Source organism: Sarcophilus harrisii, chromosome 3, assembly GCF_902635505.1.
Source record: "Sarcophilus harrisii chromosome 3, mSarHar1.11, whole genome shotgun sequence".
Lineage (NCBI taxonomy): Eukaryota > Metazoa > Chordata > Mammalia > Dasyuromorphia > Dasyuridae > Sarcophilus > Sarcophilus harrisii.
The window spans coordinates 316,726,483-316,737,503 of NC_045428.1; positions in this window are offsets into that span (position 1 = coordinate 316,726,483).

Genomic DNA, 11,021 nt, shown 5'->3' on the forward strand with positions numbered 1-11,021 from the left:
ATCTTTCCCTTTTACCCCACCATTACCAATTTTGAAGGTAAGAAATGTGAATTATACATATAAAATTATACAGCATTTTATTTCCAGTTACTTCTATTGCAGAAAAAGAAAGAAAAGAAAACTAAAGAAAGTGAAAAATGTATGTTTCAGTCTACATTTAAATTTCACCAGTTTTTTTCTGAATATGAATAGCATTTTTCTTTATATATCATTCAGAATTACCTTGGCTTATTGTATTGACCAGAATATTTAAGTCATTTACAATTAATCATTATTACATATAAGTGTATGATCTCCTATGTGGACAGAAGGTCCACTTGTAATGTGTAATGATGTAATGTAATGTAATGTATGGATGTAATGTTGGGTGTAATGATGTAATGCATGTAATGATGGAAGAAGGAAAAGAAGGTGAGGGAGAAAAAATGAAAGGAGGAGGAAGAGGAGAAGTAATAGAAGTGAAAGGAGAAAAAGGACAAGGAGAAGAAAATGATGATAAAAAGATAACATGATGATGAAAAAAGCAAAAAAAGATGATGACAAAGAAGATAATGATGATAATGAAGAAAAAGAAGATGAAAAAGATGTAAAAGATAATAAAATGACAACAAAGAAGAAATAGAAGACAATAAAAAGAAGAAATAAAAAGAAAACTGAAAGAGTAGTAGTAAACTATATTAAGGGGGGAAAAGTGGTTTCCAGAGCAAGTAAACTTATAGTCTTGCTGAATTCTCTTCTTATCTAACTATATCTGTAACACTATGCTCAGTTTGGGTCATTTCATTTTAGAAATATCATAAACAAGCCAGATTGTATCCAGAAAAGGATTAAAATGTCTCTTGTTTTTCACCCTTCCCTAAATTTCGGTGGCTAGAAAACATTTCTCCTTTACTAACTAGGATCTTTAACTATAAAATTCTATTGCCCTTATATGTCCTATATGCCTTTAATTGGAACTTTTTTCTTGGAAACTTTTTTGCTCCCTTCATTTACTTCCTCTCTTATGATGTCTAAAGGTTTAACTTCATTAATTGTGTTGTTCAAATTAAGGCAAAAAACATTTAATGTAGAAATCTGTAGAAGCTCTAGAATAGTTTTGTCTTGGAACATATGAGTTCATATCATATATAATTTCATATCATATCAAATCACTGCAGAGTTTAAGGGAAGGCTAAACATTATGTATTAAAATCACCTTTTGAATTATAAAATGAGAAAAATATTGTTCTGCATAATTAAAAAATTGGGGTTCCATTGAATACAAAATTCAATATATATTAGCATTGTGATGTAGCACCCAGAAAATCGAATGTGTTTTTGGTCTGCACTAAAGAGGCATAGCTTTCAGGAGTAAAGGAACTGGTAACATATGTGTGTTCTGCTCTATTCAGACCATGTCCAAAATATTGCATTTAGTTTTGGGCACTTGATTCAAGAAAAAAAATAATCTAGAGACTAGAAAAGGTAATGAAAAAGGGGAAAGCTTTTGAGGCCATTATTTCAAAAGAAGGATTTAATGAACTTGCATATTTGGCCTGTAAAAGAGAAGACTCACAGAGAAATGAATGTTTCTGAGTATGTGAAGGGCTAAGATAGGATCTATTAAATAATAGTTTAAAGCATCAATGTATTATATAAATACTACCTGTGATTATTATTGCATTGGGATACAATTTAATTAGATCTTTCAACTTGAATTGAGGACAGCTGTATTTTTTTTTTTTTTTTTACAAATTTTTCACTATTCTTGAATTAGAAATCTGTTAATCATTTTGTGTCATACTTCACAATCTTAGGATAATTGTGTTTAGCAGAGTTTGCAGAAGCAAAATATAAGTAGTTCAGTCATAATTGTATATATCATCATTCCAGCTATATCAAGTAGTAGCCAGACAATTTCTTTGATTTTACTCAGCTGTTATCAAATTTTATAAAGTCCTTTTGTTGTCCTTAACATTCAGAGCAAGCCATAGCCTATTTTGAGTTTTAGAGTTCTTGACATTATCCTTACAAGACTCTTTTGTATTCACCATCTATTACTTGCCCTTTCTTTCATCTTCTGTATATGTCTTCTAAATCTGAGTTGGTCGATGAATGTGTAGCTATGTCAAATGTCTTTATAAAATTCCCTACCCCTCCTTCATTTTTCTCATAGAAGAGATTAGTGTTTGCAGCATCAAAATTTTTTCCTTGACTGTATCACATTCCCCTTTCATTGCCTTTTCCTATAGAATTTTAAACTATTGTATCCTAACTGTTCTTTTTTTCCTGAATTCTGAAACCTTCTCTATCTGTACTGAAGGTATACAATGAATTCTATCTAGCTTTCTTCTTTTCTATCATGAATTGTAGCATAGTAATTTATCTTTATGCTGCTTTCCCATGTTATGCCTTTGGATCTCTGTAGACAAAAAATAAAATAAAATAAAATAAATACACTTCTGTAGCTACAAGGCAGCTTTTCAAATATGTGAAGATGTAATATTTCCATTGAGGCCTCTCTTCTTTATCTTAACCATTCCCAGGTTATTCAACTGATTCTTTAAAAATTTAATTTAATATTTTATTTTCCCTCAATTACATGTAAAATTTTTTTATATTTGTTTTTTTCTAAACTTTGATTTCCAGATTCTTTCCCTTCTTCCCTCCCCACCCATTGATAAGGCACATTTGAAGTAATTCAAAACATAAAATTCATGTTGCAAAAGAAATAGATTTTGCCTTCCCCCCTTCCACCTATAAAAGCCTCCAAAAGAAAAAAAAAAGCTTTAATCTGTATTCAGATATAATCAGGTATTTCTTTGGGTATGAATAGCATTCTTCATCACGCCTTTCATAGTAGTTTTGGATCATTGTCTTGCTGAGAATAGCAAAGTCATTCACAGATGTTTATTCCACCATGTTGCTATTACTTTGTAAACAGTACATTTCACTTTTCATGTACACATGGAAAATTTTCTAGGTTTTTCTGAGAGCATCCTGCTCATCATTTCTTATAGAAAAATACTATTCCATAATACTACATATCACAATTTATTCAACTACTTCCCAATTGATCAGCATCCCCTAAAATTCCAATTCCTTGCCCTAAGAAAAGAGCTGATATAAATATTTTTGTATATATAGTTACTTTTCATTAAAAAATATCTTTTGGGATATATACCTAGTAGAGCTATTGTCAGGTCAAAGGGTATGCATAATTTTATAGCCTACTGGCCATAGTTTATATCATTTAATCATTTATCAACTGGGAAGTGGCTCTTAACTTTTTATAAATTTGACAGAGTTCCCTATACATTTGACAAATGACTCCTTCATCAGAGAAACTTACTTCACAATTCTTTACACAATTACTATCACTAACTGTATTTTCCCCCATTTATTCTCTTTCTTTTTATCCTTGTTCCTCTTCAAAAGTGTTTTTTTTTTTCTGACCACCCCTTCCTCCAATATGCCCTGTCTTCAATCATCCTCCCCCTTCCTGTATCTCTTTCCCTTTTACTTCCTTGGGATAATTTAGATTCCTGTACCCATATTGAATGTGTATGTTATTTAATTTTTAAGCCAATGCTGATGAGAGTAAGATTCACTCATTTCTCCTCTTTCCTCTCTCTTTCCCTCCGTTGTAAAAACTTTTTCTTGCCTCTTTTATGGCAGATAATTTATATTATTCCACCTCTCTCTTCATATTCAATTCAAACCTATGCACTCTGTCTATATATACTCCATCTAACTGGCCTAATAATGAGAAAGTTATTATGAGTTACAAGTATCATCATTTCCTGTAGGAATGTAAATAGATTAACCTGATTAAGATCTTTATGATTTCCCTTTCCTTGTTACTCCTTTATGCTTCTCCAGAGTCCTATATTTAAAAGTCAAATTTTCTAGTTACCTGTAATCTTTTCTTCTATAAGACTCTTCTATTTCATTGAGTATCCACCTTTTGCTCTGAAGGATTATACTCAATTTTTTTGGTTTGATGATTCTTGGTTGTAATCCTAGCTCCACTGCTCTCTGGAATATCATATTCCAAGCACTTTTATCCTTTAATGTAGAAGAAGCTACTATATCTCGTGGATCCATCATGATTGAATTATTTCTTTCTTTTTGCTTACAATATTTTCTCCTTGACTTGGGAGTTCTGAAATCTGGCTATAATATTCTTGGGAATTTTCATCTTGGAATTTCTTTCAAAAGGTAATCAATGGAATCTCTCAATTTCTATTTTATCCTCTGCTTCTAGAATATCAGGGGAGTTTTCCTTGATAATTTCTTGAAAGATGATGTTCCAGTTCTTTTAATTTTAACATCTCTCTTGGATTTATTTCCCACACATTGTTTACTTTTTTCCCTTTTTTGTTTTATTTTATTGAATTTTGATTTCTCAAAAAGTCATTAACTTCGATTTTCTCAGTTCTAATTTTTAAGGTATTTTCCTCAGTTAACTTTTTTACTTTCTTTTCCATTAAGCCAATTTTGCTTTTAAAGACATTCTTCATCTTATTAGCATTTTTGCATTTTTTTTTATAACACCCTTATTTCTCTTTTCAAGTTTTCCTCTACCTCTCTTACTTGGTTTTCAAAATCCCTTTTGAGCCCTTCCATGACTTGAGACTAATTCTTCTTTTTCTTGGAGGCTTTGGATGTAGGAGCTTTGACTTCGTTGTTTTCTGAATGTGTTTTTATCTTCCTTGTAATCATGATAACTTTCTATGGTCAGAATCCCTCTTTCTTGTTTGCTCATTTCTTCAGTGTATTACTCAGCTTTTAGCTCTTTTTAAAAGTTGGGATGTTTTCAGGATGAATGGTGCAGCTGTTTTCAGAGATCATTTTAGGGACCTATAAGTTTTCAGTTCTTCCAAGTAGGTGAACCATCACTACAACCCAGATCTGAGTCCTGCCTCAGTGCTAGCAAAGGAATCCCCATAATCTCCTGACCAGCTATCTGACCCTTTTACTGTCTTCAGGCTGAGACCTCTGGAAGCTGCTGACACCACCACTGCTTCTATTGTTGTTATTGTTGCTACTGCTGATGCTGATGCTACTACTACTGAGTGGTAGTAGTTGCTCCTGATTTCTAGGGGCTCCTCTCATACAAACTTTTTCTGATGACCTTTCAAGTCATTCTTGGTGTTGGGGGTTTGGAAACCACCACTGTTGCAACTGATTCAGAGACCCCAATGTCCACTCCTGGTTTGCTGGGGCTAGGGATGTGCTGGCTTAGCCTGTACTTCTATACTACATTCATTCAATAGAATTTTCCTGCTGACCTTCTAAGTTGTCTGCTTATCCTACATTGAAAAATAGCAGGATTGGAGAGACTTACATGAAATGATGCTAAGTGAAATGAGCAGGACCAGGAGATCATTATATATTTCAACAACAAAACTATATGAGGATGTTATGATGGAAATGGATTTCTTCGACAAAGAGAAGATCTAATTCCATTCCAATTGATCAATGATGGACAGAATTAGCTACACCCAGAGAAGGAACACTGGGAAATGAGTGTAAACTGTTTACATTTTTGTTTTTCTTCCCAGGTTATTTTTACTTTCTGAATCTAATTCTTTCTGTGCAATAAGAGAACTGTTCCGTTCTGCACACATATTTTGTATCTAGGTTATACTATAACATATTTAACATGTATAAGACTGCCTGCCATCTATGGGAGGGGGTGGAGAGAGGGAAGGAAAAAGTTGGAACAGAAGTGAGTGCAAAAGATAATGCTATAAAAATTACCCATGCATATGTACTGTCAACAAAAAAGTTATATATATATATATATATATATATATGTATATATATATATATATATATATATATATGTATATATTAAGAGGAATTGAATCTTGTGATCATTCAGCAGGGCATAGAACCAGAGTTAGCTTGTTTGGAAGAGGCATACAGTATGCAGTTTAGTTCACTTAGCAGTACTAAGCCCAGCAATTCTTCAGAGCATCAGGAGATGTGATTGATCATTTTGGCTATAGCATAACAGCTATAGCTCCAGAATCTCCTGGAAAAGAGGAACACTCCATAAAATTTAAATAGTTAACATTTAATATGAAAATCACAAGCATCCCAGTGAATACCTGGTGCTGGTCAAAAAATCCATTTTGTCTTAATGAGATCATCAAGAGGGTAAGCATAAAAGATTTTTGTTATGCTAAACCCAGGGCTTGTCTTGCTTTCTGGGTCTTGGAAAACAGGATGTCTCCAAATATCTTGATACTTAGATTCAGAGTAAAAGAGAAATAATAGTGGTTGAGAGGGAGACAACTTTATTTTTGTCACCTATATTTTTTAAAAATATTTTATTAGCATTTGTTATCTCTTCTTTCCACTATTTCCTTATCTGAAAAACAATAAAAAATAAAAATAAAAATTTCATAACAGGATAAAATAAAGTTCCATATTGGCAATGTCTAAACATATATATCTCATTCTGCATTTTATTTCTATCCCCTGTCTAATAGAAAATTGGTAGCATGTTTCATCTTTAATCCTCTAATTACATTGATAGAGTTCTAAAATGTTTCAAAATTATGATTCTTTGTAATGTTGCTCAAGTCATATAAATCGTTGTCTTAGTTTTGTTTAATCTCCATCACAGAAGTCACCCAGGTTTGCTCTAAACTTTTCTGTTTCTTCACTAGTACCCAGATTTTAATCTGGGCCATTAAGAGAATTTATTATTAATAAAGAGAGAGGAGATGGAGAGAGGGGGGAAAGAGAGAAAGAAATTTTCTCTGATAAAGGTCTTATTTCTCAAATATTTCTGGAACTAAGATAATGTGAAGCTGGAGAAAATGAGGCAAGATAGAGATTAGAGAATTTTTAATATTTGATTTGAAAATGGATCCATGATTTGGTCCCAGGGTTGAATGAGACTATCGTCTCCAAGAATCCAGCAACCAATGTGAGTTCTCAATGACATATATATGCAGGTGGTTCAGCTACAAGGGTAGACTGAGGCAGGAGTGAAGTCAGAGCACTGAGGGCAGGAATAGGACTATCAGTCCAGTTCTGACAGGGTGGGGTGAGGCATGGGACATTCTAATAAATTGGGATGACATAATGGGGAGAGGCATTGGATATTCTGATGATGTCTAAGATAGAAGAGAAAATCTTTCTCTTTATCTGGATCATGTGATTAGGAGGGAAGGATGGAGTTGCAGGATTGAACAGAACAATTAGGAACCAAGGCAGAACAATTCAGGGAAACCAAGGCAGGACATTTGGGAAAACCGAGTTAGGACAATAAAAGGGAACTGTGGCACAACATTAGCTTTATTAAAAATATTCATTTTCTAACTGATAAATAGCCAAGGACATGAATAGGAAATTTTTGGAGGAAAATTATTTGTCATATGAAAAAATGCTACAAATTACTAATAATTAAAGAAAATTAATAAATAAATGCAAAGTAAAACAACTCTCAGCTACCCACATCACAGATATGCTTTTAACATAACTGAAAAATAAAATGACAAGTGCTGAAAAGGATGTGGAATAATTGAATTTTGAAATATAGAAAAGCCTTGTTGTGGGAATTATGAACTGGTCTAATTGTTTTGTAGAACAATTTTGAATGTGTAAAAGGCTATAAAATTATTTTCAGATCCAGGAATACCACTACTAAATCTATATCCTAAAGAGGTTGAATAAAAAGAAAAATAAACATCTAGTTATACAAAATTATTTGGAGCAGTCCTTTTTATAGGGACAAAGTATTGGAAAGTGAAGTGATACCTATCAATTGGAAAATGTTTAGCTAAACAATTTGTGGAATATGAATGAGATAGAATAATATTGAGTTAGAAAAAATGATTAAGTATGTGGTTTAAGAAAAAGCAAAATCTTGAAAGTTGATGCAAAATAAACCAGAAGAACATTACACAGAGAGAACAATATTATAATGATGATCAACTGCGAAAGACTTAACTATTCTGATCAGTACAATGATTTGCAATTCATATAGGCACATGATGAAAAATATCCAACTCTAGAGAAAGAACTAATGAACACTTAGTACAGATTAAATCATATTTTCTATCACTTTAATTTTTTGTACTCTTCTTCATTGTCTATCTTACAACATGGCTAATGTGGAAAGCAGCCCTAAAAAATCATGAGCAGCCTTCAACACCAGAAATACTAGTTTTCCCTGAACACTGAACCACAGTGCTGTTTCAGTGCTTAGCATAGTACTAACATATTGAAGGTGGTTGACTAAAAAAAAAAAATGTTTATTGACCAATCAGCACTGGAGCTCTTAACAATTCTATTTTCAACTTGAGCTAATTTAACTTTCCTTAAGCAGCTCAGCTCCGCCCCTCATCTCTCCTGAGATTACTATTTTGGATTTATTAATTAAATAAATGCCTTAACATACTGATGGTAGGTAGCATGATAGATAACGCCTGAGTTCAAATCTTTTATTAGACACAATTTGTGTGATTCTGGGCAAGTCACTTAACCTCTATATGCCTTAATTTCTTCAGATGTAAAATGAGAATAGTAATCTGTACTTTTAAGGTGGCTGTTCAGGTTTAAAGTGCTTTGCAAACTTTGAAATACTATAAAAACACAAGCTATTAGCTCAGAACTCCAAACTTGATCAATTAACCAGATCCAGACTCTAGTCACAAGAATCATATATGTCTGGGATACTATATTTGGTCCTAATTTATTATTAGAATGTTCCTGTTTTTAAAATATATTGTGCTGAATATTTCAGTAATATTTTAGAGCTTCTAGGAAAAGCATCAGTGACCACTCAAAGGAAATCAGTCTATACATCAACACAGAAAAAAACAAGATATAAATGTAAAAATGTGTATAGTCTACATTTTAAGATACATTTGCATGGACACCCTACAAAACTTACTCAAATAGCAGCAAGTGTTTGATAGAATTCAATTTACATAACTGAAGAGAAGAGCATAGATTCATTAGGATATTTCAAAGAATTAATATAAGTGATTTGTGATCTTTGAGTATCAGTTCATCTATCTGCCTAATGTGCCTTCAAAAGATATGGATAGGATCAAATGAAACTGTGGATATGAAAACTTTTTTAAAAATTAAAATAAACTTATTATTTATTTAATTTTAACATTCTTTTTTTTTTTTTTAAATTCTGAGTTCCCAATTCTTTTCTTTTAGTTCTTACTCAATCTATCGAGAATTCAAACAATATAATATCAATTGTACATGTGAAATCATGAGGAACATATTTCCTTATTAGCCATGTTGCAAAAAGAAAATGAACTATATAAATATATATATATATATATATATATATATAAATATATATATGAAGTATATATATAAATATACTTCAGATTGCTCTCAGAGTTCATCAGTTTTTTCTCTCTGAAGATAGTATTTTTCATCTTGAGTATTTTGTAATTATCTTGGATCTGTGAAAACATTTTTAAGAGCTGTTTTTTAAAAGTATATCCAAGTATTATGTGTTTATTCCTACTGTCTTTAGTCAGGATAAGTTTCCTATGGCTTTTATTTTACTCTGATTCCTGCTTTGTGTTTTGTGTTTTACATCTAAGTTTTGACAACTCCTAGAGTGAACTTTTAATTCTGTCCTAGATTTAATTATTTGCTATGGCCTCACTTGGCCCTTAACTTCATTGCTTTGTCATAGTTAAGCCTTATGGTCTTTGTCCTAGAATTTGTCTTCAGTAAAATTGGAGATATAGACACAGATTATAGTGGTCTGCATCTAGTATACTCTGTATTTGGAATTAAGTAGTGAGAAAGATAGAAACTGGATAGGAAATCTTGAGAAAACAACAAAAAAGCCCTTAATAACACCTTTAGAAAAGGAAAGACCTCTGGCAAAAACTCCTCAAAGACACTTTCTACTAAGTGAAAAATCAGAGAAATTTAAATGTCACTTTTCTCATAGTGTTCTGATGAAGCCATCAAATGGCGGGGCGGGGGGGGGGGGAGGGAGAACGAACCCATATAAACTGAGTTGACTAAAATAAAACTCTCTATTATGAATGGAAATGCAGAATCTTGAAGAAAAATGAAATAAATAGATCCACTATAGATTTTCTGGGTGCTTCTATCTTAACCACAGGTGCTCTGAAATGGGAGCCAGATAAATGCAGTTATTTTCAACCTCTACTCACAGCCTAAAAAAACCAATGTGATATGATATAAATGCAAGTTTCTTTATGTCCTCAAGTAACTCCTACATTATTTAACTTTTAACATTTGGTAATTATAAATTTTTCTCTGAAAAAAAGAGAAAAGATTAATTTATTGCTTGATAGTTATCATGATTCTGAAAATCTTTTAAAGGGAAGGCAAAATTAGCTATAGACAAGTCATCTTAAGAGTGATAAAGACATTGTGTATCTAAGTTATATTTTAATATATTTTAACATCTACTGGTCATCCTGACATTTAGGGGAGGGGGTGGAGGGGTAAGAGGTGAAAAATTGGAACAAGAGGTTTGGCAATTGTTAATGCTGTAAAGTTACCCATGTATATATCCTGTAAATAAAAGGCTATTAAATAAAAAAAATTAAAAAAAAAAGAGTGATAAAGACAACAACAACCAACCAAGATAAAATCCTTCCTAAATAATTATTTCATGTATGTTTTATATTAACTGATTAAAGCATTTTTTACATTTATCCTTCAGAATGTGAGACCCTTAAGGACAGGGATTGTTTAACTTTTATATTGTGTTCACCAAATACTAGAAAAGTGTCATGCATAGTAAGTGCTTGATAAATGATTGTAGAATTAACTAATAAGGAAGAACAAAATAATTCAATAGAACTCCTCTTATTTGAGGGCTTCAACCATTCGTTAAATGACCACTTAAAGGGGTATTATAGAAATGTTGAATTTGACCTCCAAGTTGGTAGCTACCTCTCAGATTATGTGATACATATAAATCTTATTTACAGACTTTTTGATTGTCAATTTGTGGAATAGAGTAAAAATGGTGGAAAAGGTAATTAGGTCTTTTAAAAAAC